The sequence below is a fragment of the Trachinotus anak genome, unplaced genomic scaffold, assembly GCF_046630095.1.
Source record: "Trachinotus anak isolate AG129_WGS33_773 ecotype Australia unplaced genomic scaffold, CSIRO_AGI_Tana_v1 ptg000004l, whole genome shotgun sequence".
In the NCBI taxonomy this organism is placed as follows: Eukaryota; Metazoa; Chordata; class Actinopteri; order Carangiformes; family Carangidae; genus Trachinotus; species Trachinotus anak.
The window spans coordinates 14,806,823-14,830,000 of NW_027273855.1; the positions used below are offsets into that span (position 1 = coordinate 14,806,823).

The 23,178-nt window shown below is 39.0% G+C and overlaps 1 long non-coding RNA gene across 1 annotated transcript in view; it reads left to right on the forward strand.

Annotated features, from left to right (window-relative positions):
- Window positions 1–779: 779 nt before the first annotated feature.
- The window catches only part of LOC139620595 (uncharacterized), a 217,741-nt gene continuing 195,342 nt past the window's right edge, over window positions 780–23,178 (forward strand). The window contains exons 1-2 of the long non-coding RNA XR_011690849.1: window positions 780–4,126; window positions 4,434–4,512. This is a non-coding gene — a long non-coding RNA (uncharacterized lncRNA). The remainder of the gene's footprint in view (window positions 4,127–4,433; window positions 4,513–23,178) is intronic.

Here is a 23,178-nt window from a genome sequence, read left to right on the forward strand (position 1 = left end):
TTTCTCCTGAAAGTGAGATGGAAGGTTTTATCTTCTGATGAGTCTAACAGCGTTCAGAGATTTGCATGACAATTATCCTTTTGTTTTGGGCTGGAAAGTTAACAGAGTGACAATACATAGGGCCTTTCCTCGAGTGCTTTAACAAATTCACAGTAATCTACTTGTTATATTTTGAGCTATCTTATCCAAATGTAATTGTCAGCCTTTGAGTTGTGCTATATTAAAGGGCAAGTTGTCAACTGAATTACAGGGATACAGTTGGTCCTCTGGGTAGCATTATTTTGCTCAGCAGATGTTTTGGCAATCCTTCCTGCATATTCTGGGATATTTTGTGTTCAGAGTTGACAGTCTGGCCTTGGAGTGGCTTAATTAGTGCTTGATAAAAGGCAGGTGCACCAGGAAGGAGTATTGAAGGTGCAGATCATTCTGTGAGGATATTATAGCTTATTGCTTTTATTACCAGCCACAACAGCAGGGCTGGTATTGTTTTCACCCTCTGAGTCTGTATGTGTGTAATCAAAGTTAAATAATGTCCTGGAGATACCTACTGAAGCAGGAACTACCACAGAGGCAGTTTTGAGAACAGGTGTATATGTATGTTTGTCTGTGGGCAGATTTTGTCACTGAAATAGCGTCGCAACCATGCAAAATACAGGAAAAACTTCACAACTGTTTAGTTAAGATCCAAATGAAGGGCAAGTTCAAAGATGGGTGTGATCCAACCTGTAAGTGCTCATTGGTTGCTTCTTCTTCTTCTTCTTATCATTATTATTATTATTAGGCCTGTCCAGTTCTTCTACACCAAACTAGGAAACACATCGTCTTTGGACAAAAGTTTGTGGACCGGAGTATATTATTATATGGTATATTGCTTTTTGGAGGTAGGATTGTCAGAGTCTGAAGTTTTTTTTGAATAGTGAATGCAGTTGACTTAGGAGTGTTATCATTAGGGATAGGGGTGTTTTAATTAGATCATGCAAATTATGTTTTATTTCTGAAATAATAAAACATAATTTGGATGATGTTTAGTCTTACTCTTACTGTTTTCAGAGTAAAGAGTAAGAGTATTTGGATCACCAAAATGAGTTACAGACTTGAAAGAGAGATTCCCAAACAATAACTATGACTCTATTTTGGATACCTCCAAGTTTCACAATCATATTTTCTCCAATTGTCTATTTTCTATGTACTCTTTTGTGCAAGCCTGCATTTCTGGTGACTCTTTTGTGAAGCTCATGTTTTTGATTGAGGTCTTCTTTGAGCTGCACTCCATCTGCATCCGTCTATTTTCCAGCAAGTTAATGTGCTCATTTAGAGGTTTGTTTTCCTCTTTTAGAGACTTTATCACAGTGATTGCAGTGTAGAGGGCATCTCTGAGGCCCTGTACAACTGTGTTTTGAGGGAGCTGGTCATTGTGCTGCAGCTGCACTGGCTTGTACTGCTTTGGGCCGCAAAGGCATTGAACTGCACTGGCCCAAATGCCTGAAAAATAGATGGCTGAAAGTCCAGTCCCACCTTATCAGAACCTGTACACTCATCTATACGGTAGAATCTACTTTATTCTAAGGACATACATAAGTTCATACATGACATATGAAAACTAAACATTTTTTAAAACCACAGAGTAATAAAAGTATTGAGCTTATATTTTGTTTTATTTATTTATTTTTTGGCTTACTGTAGATTATTTTGGTGAAACTTAAAGGGATTGGGTCTTACACACATGCTTCTTTAGTTACAATGCTATGCAAAATTCACTTTTTCCAATTGTTAATCCATTGATTACAGACCCTGACAGAAGGAATAACCTGTTTTGGCATTTTGAGAGCACATTTTTGCTCATAAAACCCTACTGCAACCCTACTGCAATCTTAGAATCATCCTTTTCTCTTTGCATTTTTATCAGAATATATCAGAAGTACTGTGTTTCTCAATGTGGCTTACTGAATATGACACATTGTAATGCATTAACTCAAGAAACTGTATGAAAATATATTGAAGCTTTAGACAAAATATGAATGAAAAAGTTGTCTGGCCAAGAGAAGCAATGTGCTGGAAAAAAAAGTTTCTGTAGGTCAGATGAAACAATCTTACCTGGTTTGTTTCTCCATTTCAACTTAGTGAGGATACTTAAGATACTTATTTACTTAAAACAAAGAGACCTGTTGTATTTCACAGCTGAAATTGTATTGTGGTTTTAGAGCTTTTGAACTTGAACTAGTTGTTCAAGTTACTGAGGTTAAAGTTAAAGATATTGCACACCGAAAGAGAGCTCCAACATCTTTATCAAGTTTGCGGACGACACGACTGTGGTAGGTCTCATCAACAACAACGTCGAGACCACCTACAGGAAGGAGGTGAGCCGACTGGCCGTATGGTGCAAAGACAACAATCTCTGTCTGAACGTGGAGAAGACAAAGGAGGTTGTTGTGGACTTCAGGAGAGTGCACACCCAGCACGCTCTTCTAACGATCGACGGTGCTGCAGTGGAGAGAGTGAGCAGCACCAAGTTCCTGGGTGTGCACATCTCTGAAGACCTTACTTGGAGTAAGAACACTGCATCACTGGCCAAGAAAGCCCAACAGCGCCTGTACTTCCTCCGTAAACTGAAAAGAGCCAGTGCCTCAGCCCCCATCATGCTCACCTTCTACAGGGGCACCATCGAGTCCATCCTGACCAGCTGCATCACTGTGTGGTACGGTGCCTGCACCGTGTCCTGCTGCAAGACCCTGCAGCGCATAGTGAGAGCAGCTGAGAAGATCATCGGTGCCTCTCTCGCCTCCATTCTGGACATTTACAACACCCGCCTCACCCGCAAAGCCCTCCGGATTGCAGGTGACCCCACCCACCCATCCCACAACATCTGATGCCTACCACCATCCCCCTAGGACTCTACTCCCACACACTCATTCATACACTCCAAGCCAAGGACCTCATCAACCTCTGCTTATTGCACTATCACACTACCTCACCTTCAACTGCCATGTACTGTCATGATTATTTATGTACTGTATCACTGCACTATATCATTGCACTAGATGGCATTGTCCTTTTGTAAAAAGCTGTTTACATTACATTTATATTGTTTACGTTACATTTATATTTTATATTTATATCTTTATATATATGTATATTTTTTTATCTGCACCATGGGTCCGAGAAGACTGAAATTTCAATTGTGATGTATGTCCTGTATGTGTAGCATAATTGACAATAATTGACTTTTGACTTTGACTTAGATTGTTGTCAGTTTTCATCGAAGACAGACAGTGCTCAGTTCAGGTTGCAGAGGGCAAAATTAAGTTTTTCTGCAGGTACAGTCAATCCAACCAAGATCAACATTTTCATGTCAGGGTCCTACAGTGATGATGTGACAACTGAACTTTCTCATTGTAGTATATGTTCCAGCTCTAACAACAAAGTTCTTCAGGCCTTTTACAACTCCCTTTTAATTAATTTTGACCATTCACAAAATCCTGGTACCATGGGAGAATAATCTAGTTGAAGTTCAAACACAGAACCAAGAACCCACAAACCCCGCTTCGAAACAGAAAAAGACACAACACTCAACTCCAGAACTTGCCTGAGAATCATCGTGCTTTTTACTTTTCTTTAGTATCAAAGTAATTCATTGACAGTTGTCAGTATATAAAACGTACAAAGCAAACAGGGAATACTAATAGAAAATTCGGCATAATTTATTCTCCAAAATGTAAACAAATAAACTAAAAATTGGGTTCAATTTGAAACCCTCGGAGCCACACATAAGAATCCGTTGCATCGTCATACCACCTGTTTGAAAGCCAGACTGATGCTTCAGCTAGGCCCTGGCTGCGGCAGGTTTGTGAGTTAAATTTGGCAGCGATGCTGTGAAAGTGAAGAGATTATCTTTTCCTCCTTGAGTCACGACTCCGGTCCACAAATATGGTCCACAACCTTAACGTATTTTGCCCTTTAAATGGAAAAGAAGAAGAGTTTGTTCGTCTTGTCAGGTTAGCCGTTTTTTTTTTTGCGAGCTAGCTAAAATGCTCACAGTAACAACGAAATTAACAGAAAACTGAAAAAAACATCCAAATCCCGAGGGAGAGATAAAGTTTTGGAGGCGAAGAGACAAAACCACCCCATAGTAAGTCTACATTAGAGAAAGTGACAAAATATTGCTTAAATATTTATGACAATTGGATTTGTGTGATAGTGTTAGAAACGTATTATGCTAATTATTAATTATCAATTCATTATCTATGCTAATATAAAACGTGACTTGCTAGCTAAGCGAACAGATTTCCATCAGCAATTGGCTGATAGGTGGAAATAAAAAAACCTTGCTACCAGTGATATTTTCAGCTTTGAAAAGATTGAAAGATTGGCAACAGTTGAAATAGCTGAAGGATTACTGCCACCTTTTGTATTAATGTCTGTAACTGTTAATATAGGGTATGCTGGTGAGGGTGAAGCTGAGATGGAGGACTTGTACGACGCCATATAAGACGGATGAATACAACACTGCAAACTGTGAGTGAAATTATTGTGTTTGTGTTGGCCGCCGTGGCCTTGCTGGACCCAGAACAGTGTTTGTTGTGACCTCCGTAGGAGTTGTGTTGACTGGTGAGTTTGTTGTGATTAGGCCTTGGGCGCAGTTAGACTTTTACTGCAATGTTCTAATAAACTTTATTCATATGAATAAAGTTGTCCTCTCTATAGCCTTGGTTTTTGCAGCAAGTCCATTAAAAAAATACTGCTTTTGTGTTTATATGTCTAAATAATGCTGGCTAGCTTACAGTCTCTGGGTCTAAATGCTTGTGACTTTCTCTGTGTGCAAGATTTATGGAGCTCAACCATGTTGGTGTTTGAGTGGCATGGACAAATATGTTTCATTCAGTATTTTGTATTACAGTCAGTTGGCATATTTGCATTTGTTTTTTGTCCTGATTAGGTTTGCAACTTCTGGTATGAAATATGAGTCTATGCTATTTATCTTATAATCGGACTTACTTTAATAAATACATTTTGTGTATTTATGTGCACGGGCAGAGTGGGAATAAGAATATAAAAATAAAACCCAAACTGCTGTTTTTTCTAACTGCATTAATTGAGTTATTTTAGTTCAATTTAATTTTAATTTAACTCTGCCCTTGCTCACATGTTTTAAGTAAATTATGTGACTAGTGGGCTGAGACTACAGCCTACATGATTGTCATTCTCTAAGTAATTTCTTTGTGGTTTGCGTTGGCAGGTGTGCCATTTGCTGAATCTAACACTCTTGCCTATCATGACCTGTTGAATGTGTGGCTGTGAAAGCTACATTTCAGCCACTGATGAGTTGCTGTGATCAGACCATGGCAACTATTGCACGGATGCACTGTGCTCTCATTGATGTTCAATAATTCTGCTGACTCCTAGCTTTGTATTGGCCTGTTTCAGTTATGTTGGCTGCCTTTCCCCCAGCGAAACTAGACGTTTGTGAGTTTCTGTGTCATATTCATAGAACTAATAAATTCACACATTCAGGTATTATGGGTAATATAGAAAGCAAAATGTTTCTGTAATATGGACAGCCACATTTTGTCCTTTACATTCTGCAAAGTGAAATTACAGTATGCTTTTTGGTCATTATGAACTTCAATGGTTATTGGAGATTGGTATAGAACTCATGTTAGACATTTTGACTTCTCATTATTAATATATCAAAAAATGTCTCAGTTCCATTAGGTGTCCTTATAAACCATGCCAGTGAGCCATGCACAATACCAGAGCCCTGAAACTGGCTCACCTAAATATAGCTCTTATGAATGTTGTTATTAATTACATCTGTGCTTTTCCTGCTAGCACAAATGCAAATGTCCACCTTGGATATAAAATTGTATTACAAAATTACGTTGTTAGTATCAAGGTTTATGATTAATAATTATGCTTCTGTTTTACTTATAATGTGATAGCTTAAATCAATTACCTTTAGTTTTCAAAAGATTTTTGTAATACAAGAAATAATGTAAAAAGTCAACAGGGGTGATTCAGATAATTCTCTCGATTGTGTGTGCGATGGCCAGACCAAATAGAAGAGAGGGTTGAGCGATTTGGCTTGGTGTGTTTGTGTGTGTGTGTGCGTGCACTCTCACTCACATACGTGAGGTGGGTGCGGACACGGGAACTAATGGTGACTTATTAACATCATAATTCAGCCAGGCAGGACAACTAATCACTGAGACCTCAGATAGACCAGCCACAGGGGGTGATGGATGAAGCCTGTGTGTGTGTATATTTGTGTGTGTATGTGGTGGTGAGTGTGCGCGTGGCTGCATGTGCGTGTGTGTGTGTGTGTGTTAGTGATAGATGGGTTGTGTGGGGGTCCTTTCACACTGAGATGTCTCCTAATCAGTCTTAATGATTAGGCTCCATTGATGAGGTGCATTGATGAGAATGGGATTGTGGGTGTAGGGTGTGGCAACATCCCAATGATATCCTGTCTTCTTCAGAATTTGAAGAGGGTATAGTTTACACTGAAAAGCAAATTGCTGTGTGTGTGTGTGTGTGTGTGTGTGTGTGTGTGTGTGTGTGTGTGTGTGTGTGTGTGTGTGTGTGTGTGTGTGATTAGCATGTTCATATATATGATTTTGTATGTGTTGGATTCTGTCGTCTGGCTTTAGCTGACGGAGGGCTGGGCTGAAACTGTTTGTCACAAGGAAGTCTATAGAGAGGAGTGTGTGGATGTCCCTTCTCCTGTCTTCTCCTCCTCTTTCTGTGTCTCCATCCATCTCTCGGCCTCCGCCCTCTGTGATGCCACTCATCCGTCTCTAGCCCAGTCAGGACTGTTTACACTCATTTAGTTCCAACTGAGGTGAGGCTAGGGCAGGCCTTGAGGTATTTATAGGCAGCAGGAGAATAAGAGAGTAAACAGGAAACAAAAGAAGAAAACAGGAAAATTGCTTTGACTTAATTTGGGCGGTTAATTGAGAGGAATGGCATGTGACAGGCAAAAACAACAGGCTCATTTTGGAGTCAAATACTTTATCAGTGACCAGGAGCCACAGATAGGTGAGAATGAGATTGCTGTGATGGCTTGTGCTCCCTTAAGACTGCAGGTAATGTAACAAATGTAAGCAATGAAATTACACTGCAGAGATAATTTAGCACATGTCTGATAGGAGTTATTCTTAATGTGGACATTTCCCCTCCCTTCCTCTTTGTCCCCTCTCTCTCTCCATCCTTTACCAAGTGGCGAGGGCCAGCGGAAGAGCGGAAGAGACAAACTGAATTAGTGTTCTTTTCATCATCCATGACCGGAGAGCCGTCTGATAACCCTGATCTCATTATGAACGCTAATTGTTAAGTTCTCCCTCCTCTCATCCTCTCTTCCTCACGATACACACTTTTAGGACTAAAGGCTCATTTCAGTGAGTGGAAGCCTCTCTCTCTCTCTCTCTCTATCTCTCTCTCTCTCTCTCTTTCTTTCTTTCTTTCTTTCTCTCTCTCTCTCTCTCTCTCTCTCTCTCTCTCTCTGTCTGTCTGTCTGTCTGTCTGTCTGTCTGTCTGTCTAAGTATTTACTTCCTGCCTGCTAATGGCACCAACTTGAGGGAGAGGCCCAATATCCACTTTTAGCATGATTATTCTGAGCATGGGCCGCAACTTGAGAGATATATGGTCTGCTGAATGAAGTCTGGCAAATCTTCCAGCTTTCACATTTCAGCCTCTTTGCTGTCTGTTTTACCCCGGCCCTCCGCCCCCTCCTTTTTCTCTTTCCACTCATTCTTGCTGTCACTGTGTGCTTTTCTGTGTATATACTGTCTGTGTGTAACTGCATCATTTTATTTTTTACTATATTTTATGTATCTGTATTTGCTCTCCTGTTTTTAGTATGGCCTTTTCAAACAGACAGTCTTCAAATGACAGCAAATTTTTCTTTGTAGTACATTCCTTAAAATATAAACAATATATAGTATCTGGTGTCCTTGGTTCAACTGGCTGAAGTCCTAAATATGGGACAAGGGAGCATCAGCCATGTTTTTGATTATTGGTTTCCTCTATGTTCCTGCTGTGAGTAATGACCACGACTTTTAATGGGGTCTTACCAGTGTCCTGCTATTAATTAAAGCTTGATTGGAAGAATAAATTAATCTAGCTGTGGCCCGCCTGATCAATAACCCATATGAGGGCTCCATTAAGCACCAAGGGCTGAGCACTCGGCATGTGATATGTGTGTATTGAAGGAGTTAGGGGAGTCAAATGGCCCTTTTAGATTGCAAGGGATTTTCACCCCTATTAATCAAAACAGCCTCATCAAGTCAAGGGAGGTGCACGTGTGCTTGTGTGTGTGTCTGCAGCCATTTATCCATCCACGCACGTATGTTCTGTGCAGCAGAATCTTTTTTTTTTTTTTGTTTTGTTTTTTAACAGTTTTAACAGTCTTTAATTGATCATTGAGTTCTTCACACAGACAGAACAGTTGGTATTTCTCACATATAAATCAGAGGAATCTGACATTTTTCACTGGAATCACTAAAAACCTCTGCTATGAAACAAAGGCAAATGGCATTTTAAAGTTCACTCAAATTAAATTCTAATCCAAAATCCAGAGTCATTTTAATATGCGGGCCCAACTTCAGCAAAAATAATTCTGCTGAGGAGCTTCATAAAGGTGGCAAATATCACCGTGATTAACGGTGCATTCTTAAAAATAGCTGAGAAGTTATATTTAAAGTGATATCATTTGCAACCTCACAGAGTGAAAACTTAACATAAAATATGTCAATACAGACCTGTGAATACCACACCTGTTTGAACTATAATTAGTTGTTTCCATTTGATCCAAAATTGAGACTTAAGCAATAAGAGCGCATGCAAAATGAGTAGTTATTGCATGATTGGTTTATTAAAGCGAATGCAACTTCGCATTCTCATTGAGCATGCGTTTTGCATATGATTACATTGTCAGTGCCCCATGTTTACCACATAATAAGATGTTTAAATACCCATTGACAAGTATGTGGTTTTTAAAATAAAAAGGGTCTGTGCCATTGAGAACATGAATTAGTTTCGGAAGGTTTTACGGCAATCTGCCAATAGGATCATAAAATACAGTATCTTCATAGGTTAATATTTTGACCCAAGATTGGCAAGTAATATTCCACCCAATAGATTTTGATATATGTTATGTGTACAAGTTAAAATTTGGACCTAGCACGAGAGGAAAGGTTTGGAGATCAACAGAGTATGATTCATCCCCTGGGGATCATAAGTATCGTTAGCAAACTTGATGGAAATGCATTCATTAGTTTTCATGATACCATTTCAGCAATCAAAGTGTAGGGTAAGTAACTTTTTGACCTTATGGGAGTGCTAGATGAGGGTTCAGAGTATGACCAAAATCATCACCTTGAAAAATGCCATATTTCATATATTCCAACATATTTTTTGGGGAAAAAATTGATGGCATTCGGCTTTATCTTTTTTGAAACAAAGTCTTGGACCAACAAATGACCAAGCAATATCACCATAGCTGTACATAACCCAACGGGAAAGGGAAAGCGGCTAAAACTGGATAACTCCAAAAATAATGTGCTCTTTGTACAGTAGAACAGGTAAACACCATAGATAAGCTGTAGAAATATTTGATGTGTGGACAAGGACAAAGTAAAGTTCACATTCAGTTAGTCCTTGGTATCATCTCATGCATTTTGAGAGGCTTCAAAGCTGAAATGATACAAAAGATAGAGACATAAATGACTCACAGGTTTTCGGCTTCCTCCTGAGTAAGCAGTGAATTTTAATTTTCATTCAGCTTTAAAACAGAGCCTTTGATCATTTTCAAAGGAACTGATATTTCCTGTTGCACAGACTTATTCCCTATGCCTCTTGTCTAACTTGGCTTCTCTTTCTAGGATTTACTTCCCCCCTAAACACACACATGCACACACAGACGGCACACACACGGCACACTCTCACACACCATGTAGGTCTCATTTAGATATGCATTGGACTGTTTCAGCATGAGAGCTCACACAGATTGGGGCTAGTCAGACTCACAAAAGTACAAACCCCAAGCAAACAGCAGTAGCTGCTTGTGAATGCACTTTTGTTTCTTAGGAAGTGTTGCAGTGCTTGTTAGTCTGGTAAATTGTTTCTTTTTTTTTACCCCTCTTGCTAATGATTCATTTGTTGTTGGAGATGTTTTCCTTGTAGCCCAAAAACACTGATAATCAAAATCCCTGCACTAATTTCATTACAGCGTTTTAAATATGCCCCACACTGTTTCCAGATGCAAATAGAGAACTTGCTCTCTTTCCATTCTTCTCCATTGCTCTGCCTTGCATTCCATTTCAGAATAAAGAAACCAATAAACCCAAGTCCATCTTGGGCAATGCATAAATGAATTTCTTACATAAAGACGATGTCAGAACAACTATTCTCTCTTACTGTTTCCCATTTTTCTCCCTCTTTTTCTATTGTGTGTGCATGTGTGCAGAAGTGTGTGTCTGCTATTGTGCGGCTCCATGGTTTAATGGAAAACCTTGCTTGGTTTCCCCTACCTCATTATTTGATAGACCAGATGAGAAATAGATTTATGATTTCGATTAATAACGTTAGCCAGAGTTCATTGTTTCCGCCAGTCAGCCGAACAACTTCATATCAGTCCCACTAATGCTTCTGAAACACCAGTGCTGTGTGTTTAATAATATCGTTGTTAGAAAAGCCATTCATTCTCATTTGAGCAGCAAGTCTCATTTGGTTGGATGGAGTAGCTCTCCACCTCACCAATCCTGCTGAGACTATGGGGAATACAAGGCAAATGAAGGATAGAAATAGCAATATTTCTACTATCTCAGTGTGCAGATACCTAAGAGTCTATGATGTAATATAAGAATAAAATGTATTGAGAGAATATATTGAAGACTTTATGGAAAACAGATTAAAACAAAATTTTCTCCCAGTGTGGCAACTTCTTGGTAGTATATGTGCATTTGTGAGTTGAGTTTAGAGCTATCCAATATTTTTATAGCAAACCATGAGATATATTAGTGGTGTAATCTGAATGAGATGTATTTTAAGTGTTACAGTGCAAAAAATGATAGAAAAGAATGAGAATGTGATGCACTCTGTGTATAAAATCCAGCAATATGGGATACACGGAGTATCTGCAGGTCTTTAAAAGTCTTAAATAAAGTAAAATTAAATTCAAATTTCAGGAGCAAAGGTCTTAATTTTTCTTTTTTTGCTTGTCATAGGCAGTAATGTCACTTTTAAAATGTTTCTGTAGTGATTGCGAGCTGTCAGGAGACATTATATAACTACTAAGTGAGATGGCTGTGACAATGGATTATGCTGCAAAGGGGTTAATTCTTTTTGGGATTTTTTTTAAAGAAGTACTGAAAAAGTGATATAATTATAAATAATTCTAGGCCATATCATCCCTACTGGTTTTGCATCTGCACTTTCATAGTTTGGCTAGTATAACTGTCAGAGATATTACATTGCATTCTACTTGATAATAAAGGTTATTGAATTTAACTTGGTGAACCCTGCAGAAACCATGGATAACGTAATAATGTTGCTGGATTTATCTGTCAAGCAAGAGCACGCTCAGTTTCTCATTTGCAGAGTCAGAGTTATATATTAAGTCTGACTGTAGTTAGCCCAAAGTTTTTCTCGTTGAGGTCACGTGCTTTGGGAGACTGTGGGACCCAGCTACAGCTGTGAAAAGGGGTGTACTCTAACAATAAATGAATGTGGCAGCAAAGGAGCTAATTGGCCAAACAGTGCTGGTCACAACGGGACACCAGCAACCCTTAATCATCAAGCTGCAGCAAATTAATTACCACAATCATCTACCTACGGCAAATTAATTATCACAATCAATCACCGCAAATTAAACTGGGCCTTAAAATAGCCCTGCGGTCAACTGGCAATCAGCACCCTTGGCCTGCACCCAGGGCAGGAGGAGTGCATGCAAGTAAATATGCCTACATGCCATGGAAGACAAACATGGAAGCATTTATACACAGTACACATATATCTTTTTCATATATATATATATATATATACATACATACAAAATCATGAACACACACACACAGTCATACACACACACACCTGCAGAACTAATAGGAAGAGAAGGACACGAGAGTCATTTAACAGCAAATGTCATCTAGACAGCCCACTTAATTAGAGCTGCAGAGCTAAAATGGGGAGAGGGGAGAAATGTGTGGGGGGTGGATTAAGAAAGAAGATTGGAAAAACAATGTTGAATTGAGAAAATAAAATAAGAGAAAAAGGTGCACCCAGGGGAGTATACTGCCATCAGGTTGACTTGGAAAAAAAAATCCCCCAAAAAACTGAAAGCAGTGAAAATGTAAAACAAATTTAATTTCTCCTAATTATTTAGTAATGCTCCGCCATAGACAGATTTTAGCAGTTGAGACATATTGTGTCAGTAACTGGCTCCATAACTCAATATGTGGTGTTTGTGTAGGAGTGAAACCTAAGGAGTAAACAGTTTTATGGGTCTAACTGTGAGATATGTATGATAATGAGAGTCTGGTTTCTCTGCTTCCAACTGTCTTTGGTAGAACAAGCCAAAGAGGTTTTGCTGACAGATTTTTACTACTTATTTTGAAAAATATAACAATGTGCATCACTGTTTCATCAAAACAGCTTGTTAACATCGTTAACATTTCTCAGTAATAGGTACTTAAAGCTGAGTGGATAAGCTGGAAATGCTGACACAGTTAATGTTTAGTTTTTATTTAGTTAATGTTCTGTACAGTACAGTGTGATCAAAGAATCAAATGAATTCAAATTGAATTTAGCGGATAAAGATATGCTTAGTGCTACACAGTCTGTGTCATGCTGGTATATTTACTTTGTAGAGCTGCTCTCTGCTTTTAAGGAGTATTTTTACCCGAGTCATCAAATTCATTAAAGTTTGAAGTGTTTAAATTGTCACAGTTGCTGTGTCTTATCTCCTTGACTGTTTTTCACGTTAGGACAAAGCACACATCTGTCTCAACCTCGCCCACTGCATTTCACTGATTAAATATCCAATGTCTCAAGCTGGTTTACTGAATCAGGGCATTCAAAGCATTTTTTTATGGATCTGTAACAAAAAGTTTTTTAATGGTTGGATACAGTAAATAAAGCCGGATCCATTTCCAGTCCTCTCTTTAAAGCCACTGGTTGGTTTCCAGGTAGGCTGTAAAAAAATGCCCCATTGCGCTCTGTTACATCACTGGAACCATTTTCTAATGCACAGTATTAGGAGCTGGTGACCCACAAAGCAGCACAAACAAGTAAATAGTAGCAAGCAGCCTCAATTAATGATAAATACACTGACAGCTCATGCTGGCAAATGATGTGAGCAGAGATGCTTTGGGGGTGAAAAAAAACTATTTCAGTATTTCAGGTTGACCACACTTTCAACTTGAAATTTGGTTCATTGTTCACAGTAGGGATAGAAAGAGGCCGCCTAAATTCTGTCCAAATCTTCCTGCCACAGAAATCTCACATTGATATTCCTCGCTCCCGCAGGATACTAGAAAATATTAAAGGTAATCATTAAAGAAACATTGTAAAGCAGGCTATGTTTTTTTTTTTCGAAATGCAGAGGAGTTTAGCTATTTAACATATTGAAATTAACATCTTTGACATCTTTTGACAAAGTGTACACTTTGCAGTTATTTGAGCAGGATATAAACATGAAAACATGATGGTCACAGGCCCACTTCTTTCTTCTTATTATTCACGTAACCTGTATTTGGTCATGATTTGTGTTTATTTTCCTCCTCTAAGAGTTGAGAGATAACTTCTAGTCTCTATTTACGACTCTGTAACTTTGTAATCAGCTTAAAGTTTTAGTTTTTGTCAGATATTATCTTTGCAGTGCCTTATAATTTAGTTTGTATGGATTTTTTTTTTTTTTTTTTTCAAAAAAGCAGTGAAAGTCTAAGTCTGGTTGAGAAGGGACAGTGGGGGAGAGGTTTGTGTGTATGCTTTACCATTTTACAAATAAGTTTAAACCATACACCAGGGCAAAATCAATAATACAAAAGACAGACAAACTATTGGCTATAGAAAGTTAGGTGTATAACATGTTTAATGTATCTTATACGATTCCCTCGAATTTAATGCTCCGATGTGTTGCACCAAAATGAAAATTGATGAATTATCCTGTGATGAAGCTGAAAGAACCTTTACTCTCTTATTGGGTGTACTCCTCCTCGTTACAGTCCCAGGTGTTGTCCATGGATGACAGTGCACTGTAGAAGACATCATCCTCCTCCACTTTGTGCTGTATCGTCTGCTCTCCCCCCTCCTCCTCTGTACTGTGTACTCTTCCTCCTCCATCCTGTCTAACCTCCCCTCCAGCCCATTCCTTCATTGTATCTCCAGCTGGTTTCCCCTTTTTTCTGTTACCACTGACTCTCTCTCTCCATCAGTCTCAATAACTTACTCTCTTGGTGTCTGTCCCTCTTTTTTTTTTAATCCGTCACTCACTTTTTGTCTCTGTCACTCTCAGCATCTCTGTCACTCCTCCTCTGTCTCCCTCCTTTCTGCTCTCTGCCTGGTCCTGCTGATCTCTTGGACGCTGAGTAGACACTGTTCAGTTCCTGTGGGACCTGGGTTAGCCATATTGTGTGACACCATGATGGCGCCTAAAGGCAACTTAACACACACGCATACAGTACAAAGACATGAACACACTAGAAGATTTCTCTGCATTTATCATGCATATGCAAGCAGGCTTAATGCATTTGAATTTAACATCTCTGGTGACAAATTTAAGTGCAGTTTTATTTAAGGCGACTACATGTCTTTGAATGCTTTTTTTGAGTTTTATGATGTATACAACCTTTGGCATGCATGCGTTTTTGTGTGTGTGTGTGTATATGTGTCTAGGATTAAAGGGAGTACTTCATTGTGTGGGGGTCCCTTGATGGCCTTTAGCCCTCCTTTGGGCATGCTCCAATACCACAGTCTGATTGGTCTCAAACAGTCCTGACAGGAAATCCATCTGTGTGTGGGTGTGTGTTTGTTTGTGTGTGTGTGTGTGTGTGTGTGTGTGTGGGTGTGGGTGTATGTGTGCGCAGAGAGGGATGCATCTGGATGACAGCTAAATTGAATGCCAGGGCCAACAAGGCCACTGGATCACAATGAGAGAGATGAGGACAACGCTGCACAGAGAGACAGACTGGGAGAGAGATGCTGGCATTAAGCCCAGGGATGACAGAGAGACAGTTGTTGGGAGGTGTGTGTGTGCGTGTGTGTGTGTGTGTGTGTGTGTGTGTGTGTGTAATTGATTGAGTTTTAATGTGGTCCCTGATGAGGAGTCACTGACATCAGGGGGAGCGACAAGAGGAAGGAAGGAGAGGAGGAGATGGGAAAACAATGTCCTCTTCAAAGCGAGATAAAAAAGGATCATGCACACTGCTCTGTCCATGGATCTTTTTTTTATCTGTTGTCCTCGTGGTGGTTTTTCTGATACATCTGCCACTCAAAACTTTCATGAAAGAGTGCAGAAGTGTGCTTCCTCTGTATTGAGAACTGCAACACACCAGTTTAGAGCTGTAACAATTTGTTGATTAACTGTCAGTTTACATACAGGTTTCAGCTTCTTAAATATTAAGATTTTCATTTTTTCTCACTTATGGTTTTTTTCTCACTGTAAACTGAATATCTACAAAAAAGTCACTTGAAATTGGTCACCTTGGACTCAGAGGAACTGGGATGGATATTGTTTTCTTTTTTCTGACATTTTAAATGAGCAAATGAAAATGTAGTTTATTTGGTGAGTCTGGAGTTTAATGTACCTGCAGATTGTAGCTTGGTAAAATGTTATGATTGCATCTTGTCTGTTATCTACCCTCAGAGTCATTAAATCCTTATAAATGTAATTCTGTATAGGTCTGATTTTAAACATATTTTCTTACAAATATATCTCTTTCTAATTAATAGTTAATGTATTCAAGGGTAAAACCAAATGTTTATAATCTATCTTTGGTCACATTCGTGTATGTAAGTAAATTATTTATGATTCAGGATTTTTTTTTTTGTGTGTGTGTTTTCTGTACATTAACTGTACTGTTAACTGTAAAACATGCAAGGCTGTAAAAATACATCTGTGTGTCTGTGTGGTTGTGTGTGTATTACTTGTTGATGATGCAACACAGATGTAAGCATACACAGTTTCTTCATCAAAGAATTGTTGCTGTGTTAAATGTGTGTTAAATTTAACTTGTCCACTGTAATTCAACCTTATAAAACAATAAAAAATGAAATATTTCAAGGGATTGAATACTACGTGTACACTGAACACAAGTGAAGATTTTCTTTGTTCATTTGATATCTGCTCGTTTGTGTTGGGTACTCTGCAACCAAACTCCATCCGGGCAATCACTGGCTATGGCAAGAAACTATATAGCTTGCAACTCAGTAATTTCTTTGGTAAAGTGGTTTCCAGCACATGGCTCTGTGCCGGTGACCACCAGGGCCAGAGGCATCATATTTTCGGGTTGTCCGTCTGTCTGTCCATCTGTCCCTCTGTGCCATTCTCGTGAACGAGATACTGTATCTCAGTACGCCCTGAGGGAACCTCTTCAAATTTGGCACAAACATTCATTTGGACTCAAGGATAAACTGATTAGAATTTGGTGGTCAAAGGTCAAGGTCACTGTGACTTCACAAAACAAGTTTTTGGCCATAACCCACAAATTCATACACTGACACAGTTTAACTCAAATTTCTATAAGGATAAAATGAAGTGGCGACATTTTACATACAAATGGTCAAAGGTCAACTTCACTGGAACATCATAATGTTTTGCAAAAACACTTCTGGCTGTAACTCATATGGCTGTGACCACATTTCCTCTAACTTGGTTGGTGTAGGCATATAACTGCAAGGCTGATTCTAGTTTCCAGTTTACTCCCACAGCCAAGTGGTCTGCGTTCAAACAAGGTATTTTCTCCACTGGGTGCTCCAGTATGTTGTTAATAATGTTATTTTCTCCAGCAGCGGAGAAAAACCTTTCTACTGCAACATTAGTGCTGGGGAAAGACACTCTACAAGCACAGGTCTTTTGAAATGAAATGGACTGTGGACTGAATTATTCTCTTCACATGATGAGAGTGGTTTGGGAGTTTTGTACAGTGCTTCAGTGTGAATTGATCAGCTGGCTTCGTTTGTTAGTGCTGGGCTTCGGCCCTGCACTGCACTTATGTTAGCTTGTTTCTGGGTGCTGGGGTCCAAGGTATCTACAGATATTCCACTAATTACTAACGTGTCTACACAAGAGATGTAGTGTGAGCAGCAGCAGCAGCTTCAGTGCTCTGTTTGTGTATCCCAATATATCACTATAGTTAAAACTGAAGAATATTTGTAGCGCAAGTGACATGGCCTGTGCAGAGAGCTGGATTGATTAAAATAGGAGTGTAACTGCTCCGTCAGACGCATGTGAGTCTGCTTTCTGTGTTGAAACACCATTAGTTACACTGAAAATGCACCCAAACGCTTGCCTTTTTTGAAGGTGAACTGCATATGGTTGCATGTTGTACATCCAGGTGCTGCACTGTGCTCTTGTGGTTGAGTTATGCTTTTGTTAAATTTATTTTTTCACCAAAACTATTCACAATGTACAACAATAGATTTTTGGAATTTGTGAATAACACAATTATAGCTAGCAATTCTCCTGTGAATCACATTCTATTTAATCCATAATACCTGAAATTTTTAGATATTTGCTGCCAGATATGACTTTTATTTTGGCTGATTTGTGTTAATTTAGTGTTTTTTTTTTTTTTTTTTTTTTGTTTTTGTTTTTTTTGTTTTTGTTTTTTTATGCACATTAGTAGATTGATTTGAACTCGATTTACGCCTGGAATTTATGTTCCCAAATATAAAAAATGTTTCCTCTCTCAAAAGAAGACAATGTTCACCACAGTTTACCACAGTGTAAAGTAAGCAGCCCTCTCTGCATATGAACCTCACATATTCCTGTCTTAAGCTTGGTTAGTATTCCTGCACATGTGATCTCTCTCTCTCTTTCTCTTTCTCTTCTTCCGTGTCTCTTTTTCTTTTTGTCTATTGCTCCTTCTCTTTTTCCTGGGTTGTTAGTGAGCGTCCAAGGTCAGCCACACCACTGTTGAGCTGAGCCTTGATACTGACACAGCCCTTTAATGTTCTCAGAGAGAGGAGGGAGAGAAAGAGGAGGAGGAGAGAGAGAAAGGCATGTAAGATTGGAAGAAAACGGAGGAGAGAGGGAGAGAGATATCTTGGGAACGGGGGAAGAGAGAAGAAAGGAGAGGAGGGGGGAGTAACACAAAAAGAGAAGAGTGGGAGAAGGCGGAAAAAATGTAAAATGTAAGAAAAAAATGGTGGAGGCAAGAAAAGACATGGTTTGGTGGCAAAATGTGGTGTGTACAAATTTGAAATACTCAAGCTGGTGATATTTGGGCTGGACTCTATCGAGATATAAAATTTTGGATATATCCCAGTCCCAGTATATCCCAGAGAGAGGATCCCAAAAAATTGAATCTATTCAATTTTTTCACTTACATATACACAGCAAACGCTAATGTTTATTTGTGACAGGGTTGCATACAGTTTGACATTTTTTTGACAGTACCATTATTTATGTCTGAGCTTCAGTCTTTTTGATACCATGCTACAAGAAATGTAAACCGGTGGTTTGCATCTTGCAGTGAATCCTGTTGGCTGTGGTCATGTAGTCTTCAGTTGATCGATGATAATGAAACATGTACACCTACATCCTGGAAAGCATTCCTGACTTGCTGTGCAGGTCCTGCACTGCACTAGTTTTTCTTCACTATGTAAATTAATTTCTGCTCATCCCCAACACCTTTGCACCTCAGTCTACCAGGTCATTTGCCATTTTCTAGTTTTTCTCTGTGCACCTGCTTTCTATAATGTTCCCTGTTGTACCCTAACTGTTGACTTTGGCCAACCAACTATCTTTGGAACTATCTTTGATGTCTAGGGCTGAAACAATTCCTCGAGAAACTCGATTGACTCGATTAATAAAAGTCATTGAGGCAAATTCTTTGCATCAAAGCTTTGTTTGATCCATATGACGGCTCATTAGTCACCCTTAGAAATGAAACAGGGACCGTTTTATGCAAAATCACAGTAAAAATGCCAGACAGTTATTAACGTATAAATCTGAATCATCACTACAACTGGGCTGTTTACCATAGTTTATTACTGTGGTTGATTTAACTCACGTTAGGTTCTGTAGCATTAACCAGCACACACAAGCAATGTGGGTTTGTTTTATGAGTCTAAACATGGCGGAAGGCAGTCACAGTGCTGCTTTTTAAACCAAAGTTAGCTGGTAAAAGCAGGTTTTTTTAAAAACCTAAAAAAAAAAAACCTAAAAAAGGCCATTGACTCCTTTCACACTGCCAGATGAGTTTACCTTTTTGTTCGGAGCGATGTCATCACATGCACAATCATGCACAATCGATAGCTGCAGCCCTACTGATGTCTGTCTGATAGGTTTTTGCTTTTTTTGAGCCTCATTATTATCATCTTCACCTGCATGGTCACCTCTTTACACCTCATAGACAACTCCACCTCAATCTGAATGGCAACTCTCAACTTTCAGTCACCAGCCACCAGTGAACTCTGGTGTGTGAACTGAAGTTTTTTTTTTTTTTTTTTTTTAAGTTAAGTTACAGAAACAGTAACAGAAACATTTAGTAGCAGAGTGTCCAATTACTTTTGAACCCTTACAATTTGGGCACTATGTGTTGAAGAGCTATGTCTCCCAATCAGTTTTGCCATACTGATGTAAACCAGTTGAAATGAAAGCAGAGATTTGACACTTGAATGTAGTATCCACTACTTTATTTCAAATTTTATGTGCTGAAGCACAGAGCCTGAAGAAGACAAATGTGTAACTATCCAAATACGTATCGTCTGGACTATATTTTAAACCAAACCATGATCTTTCTGTAAATCTAACCAAGTTGTTTTTTTTGCCTAAACCAAACCTTAACCATAGCAATGTCATATCATAAAGCAGATTTATTTTTACAATCGTGATTTGTAACGGTATTGGAAGACACTAATAAATTATGTCATCTCACTGATAGGGTCATCAGATCAGAAAATGCATCTTTGTGCTTTGCTAATTTTGACTTGTTTCAATATGATGCAAAACCACTTCACATTTTTAATGGCGTTGTAAAACGAAGATGATCTCTGTCCAGACGAGCGTTTTAGCTCCGTATCAGAAACAATCTGTGTCCATACCTCATTTTTGCTTAACTGCTTTACTCAGGTATGAGACGAGTCACGTTTTTGTTATTTTGCATTTGGATAAACATAGGATAAAATGCTTTACGCAGCACTTGTATTTATCTGATGTAACAGAATCAAGGATTGGATTGGATTGAACTGAAACAATAAAAATTAATAAACTATGGACTTTGTGAATAATGGTTGAATTGAATCAGGAGATTAGTGTCGACACCTAACCCTAGTATGAGTATATATGGGGAAGACATAAGGTTTATAGATGAGAGAACAACCCCTCTGAAAAGCCTCCACCTTGCATTAACCAATCCCTCGTCCTCTGTAATTTACGATCACACACTACAATGGAGACGGCAGTGTAGTGAATGATAGCAGGACAGCAATGGGGATGGGGGTGAAAAAGACAGCACACTGAGAGTGAACTGAAGTAGCCAAGAGTTGTGAGCAAACTCAGTAAATGGAGACTACAAGATAGCAAAAATGAAAGAGAGATGAGAGACACAAATGGCTGCAGAAAGTGGGAGAAGAACAAACAGGAATCGAAAAGTTCTGTGGAAAAAAAAGGCAAACAAATGGCAGCCATGGTGGGTGAGAAAGAGAGACAGGCCATATGGTATATCTGTGGGTGAGGCCCCTGCCTATTAGAGTGTATTAGCCTGTGGCTGATGTATGGAGTGTTGTCAGGGATATGAGGTTTAGATAGGCCGCAGTCTGGGTTAGATAGAGTTTGTGTAATGGAATCCAGTCTCATATCATTTGTGATGGCCCAGAGAGGGTGGGGCTAATTCAATTGCCCCCTTCCACACCTCAGAGATTGGTCTGAGGCTTGAGGATAAAGGATGGACTCTTTTACAGGTGAGTGCACAAGGCAAATCTATCAGTCAATCCAAATGGTGTTTTCATTCTGATAATTTGTGGTCCAGTACAGTGTGATCGCAGTCTTAAAAGACGTAATTGATTTAGATTGTAAGAGACCTTCAGAGGACCCCGATTGACTTGATTCTGATTCAAATATAATTGTTGATTTTCATAAGGAATTATCTCCCTCTCTACTTCACGTGCTTCCTATTGTCTGGACTTGAATATCTGCTTGTACTTTGTGTCAACTTAAAAAACAAAAAAACACAAACAAACCATTCTTAAAGATTAGTAACTGTTTTACTTCACTCTGGACCTGCCAGTAGATCTGACACACAAGACACAGAGTAAGCGCTGGGTTATTTTAGAAAAAAAGTGTTTTGGACAATGTGTTGTGTTTATAGTTGTTGCAAACAGTAAAACTCAAGCAAAAGTTGTCCTTATATGATATGACCAATAGGAGTATACCGGCGGGAGGTTTACCAGATCTTCATCATCACGTTAATATTGATGAACAACCTCCTCTTTCCCTGACTTTCTCACTACGACATAACTTCTCACTTTGCTCTCTTCATAATTTCTTTGGCTGCAATAGATTGCCTAAAAAGAAAACATAACTATTGGTCATAATAAGCTGCTTGCAAAGATGACCTGTGGGGTTGCTTTTTACAGGAGGACAGTCTCAAACAGCCATTGGAAAGTGGAGTGAAAATTGAGTGATCTGATTGAGAGTGGCCAGCATTCAGTGCGTCAGGTCACATCTGGCTTTGAAATGTGTCTCCACATGCATCTCCAGTGACCACTTGTGATCGGATCTCACTTTCTCACTTAATATGGAAATAAACACATAGGCGTTTTTAGCCAATCTGACAGACACATCCGTTGTGTGTGTGATGTGTGTGTGTGAGAGAGAGAGAGGTTCTGAGGCTTATTCGACCATGGAACAAGCACTTCTGAAGAAATGTACTGGCCTCTTTAACCCCGTTGTACAAGAAGGAGATGTGTGGGTTAGTGTAGGAACCAATAAGCACCACCAATAAGCTTGTCTCCATTTTTATATACTTTATGAGCTTAGAATTGCAATATGTAAGTGGCTAGGTTCACTCAGGTTACAAATCAATAACAATACTGTTTTCAAAAGGCAAGTGTTGATGTAAAACAACATCACGTCGTTCGGTAAGGGCATAGGTATAATTTATCAGAGGGAAGGCTCTGACATTTTGTGGTGGGTTGGGAGCTTTTTGGCTTTAGTGTCCATTAAGTAGAGCTCAACTCAGCTTTGTACAAACTTCAGATACTTCAGGTGTCTGGAACAATGATGAACCAATGAAATAGCAGCTATCTTTTTGATTAAGCCTGATTCTTCACATGATAAAAACAGAATTTCTTAACCCTTTAACACCTGAGCCTCAAGATGTCCACCGTCTGTCCGCAGACCGCAGAGAAACACCGGCCCGTGACAGTTACGGTAATCCAAAGTAAGTCTGCGCAAATGTGTCGTCGACGACACACTCGGTTTTAAAGGGTTAATTGATGCAGTTACTGGTTTATAATTATTATAATTATTATAAGTTGGGACACGTTGAAACTGGGGTCTACATGGCAGAAATTGTCAGAATGGTGGGTGGATGAGGAGAGAACATTATGTTTGGCTTTTGGTTAAGATGTTGGGTGAAATTGAACAAATTTTGCTGGAGACACAATTTTTTAAATTTAAATATAAATGATTACAATATGGCAACCAATTAGTCAGCATTGGCAATCCAAAGCAGGCTGAAAGCAGCTAAATGTTCGTTCTCTGGATGGGACTGTGAACTTGCAGCCAGTAGTGGTCAAACTATTTTCATGTTTGATGTAAAAGATTTTATTGGAGTAATTGACATCATGGACAAAACAGCGAATGTGTCAAAGTATGCCCCAAAACAAAGGTCTATGTTTTCAGAACTGAGAAAAAAAGTGGAGCAATAGCAACCAAGCTACTTTAGTCTGTGATGCAAAGCTCTTTCAAGATGCACTTCTTGAGTGTCAAAACAATTTGGCAGTAGCAAACCATTGAG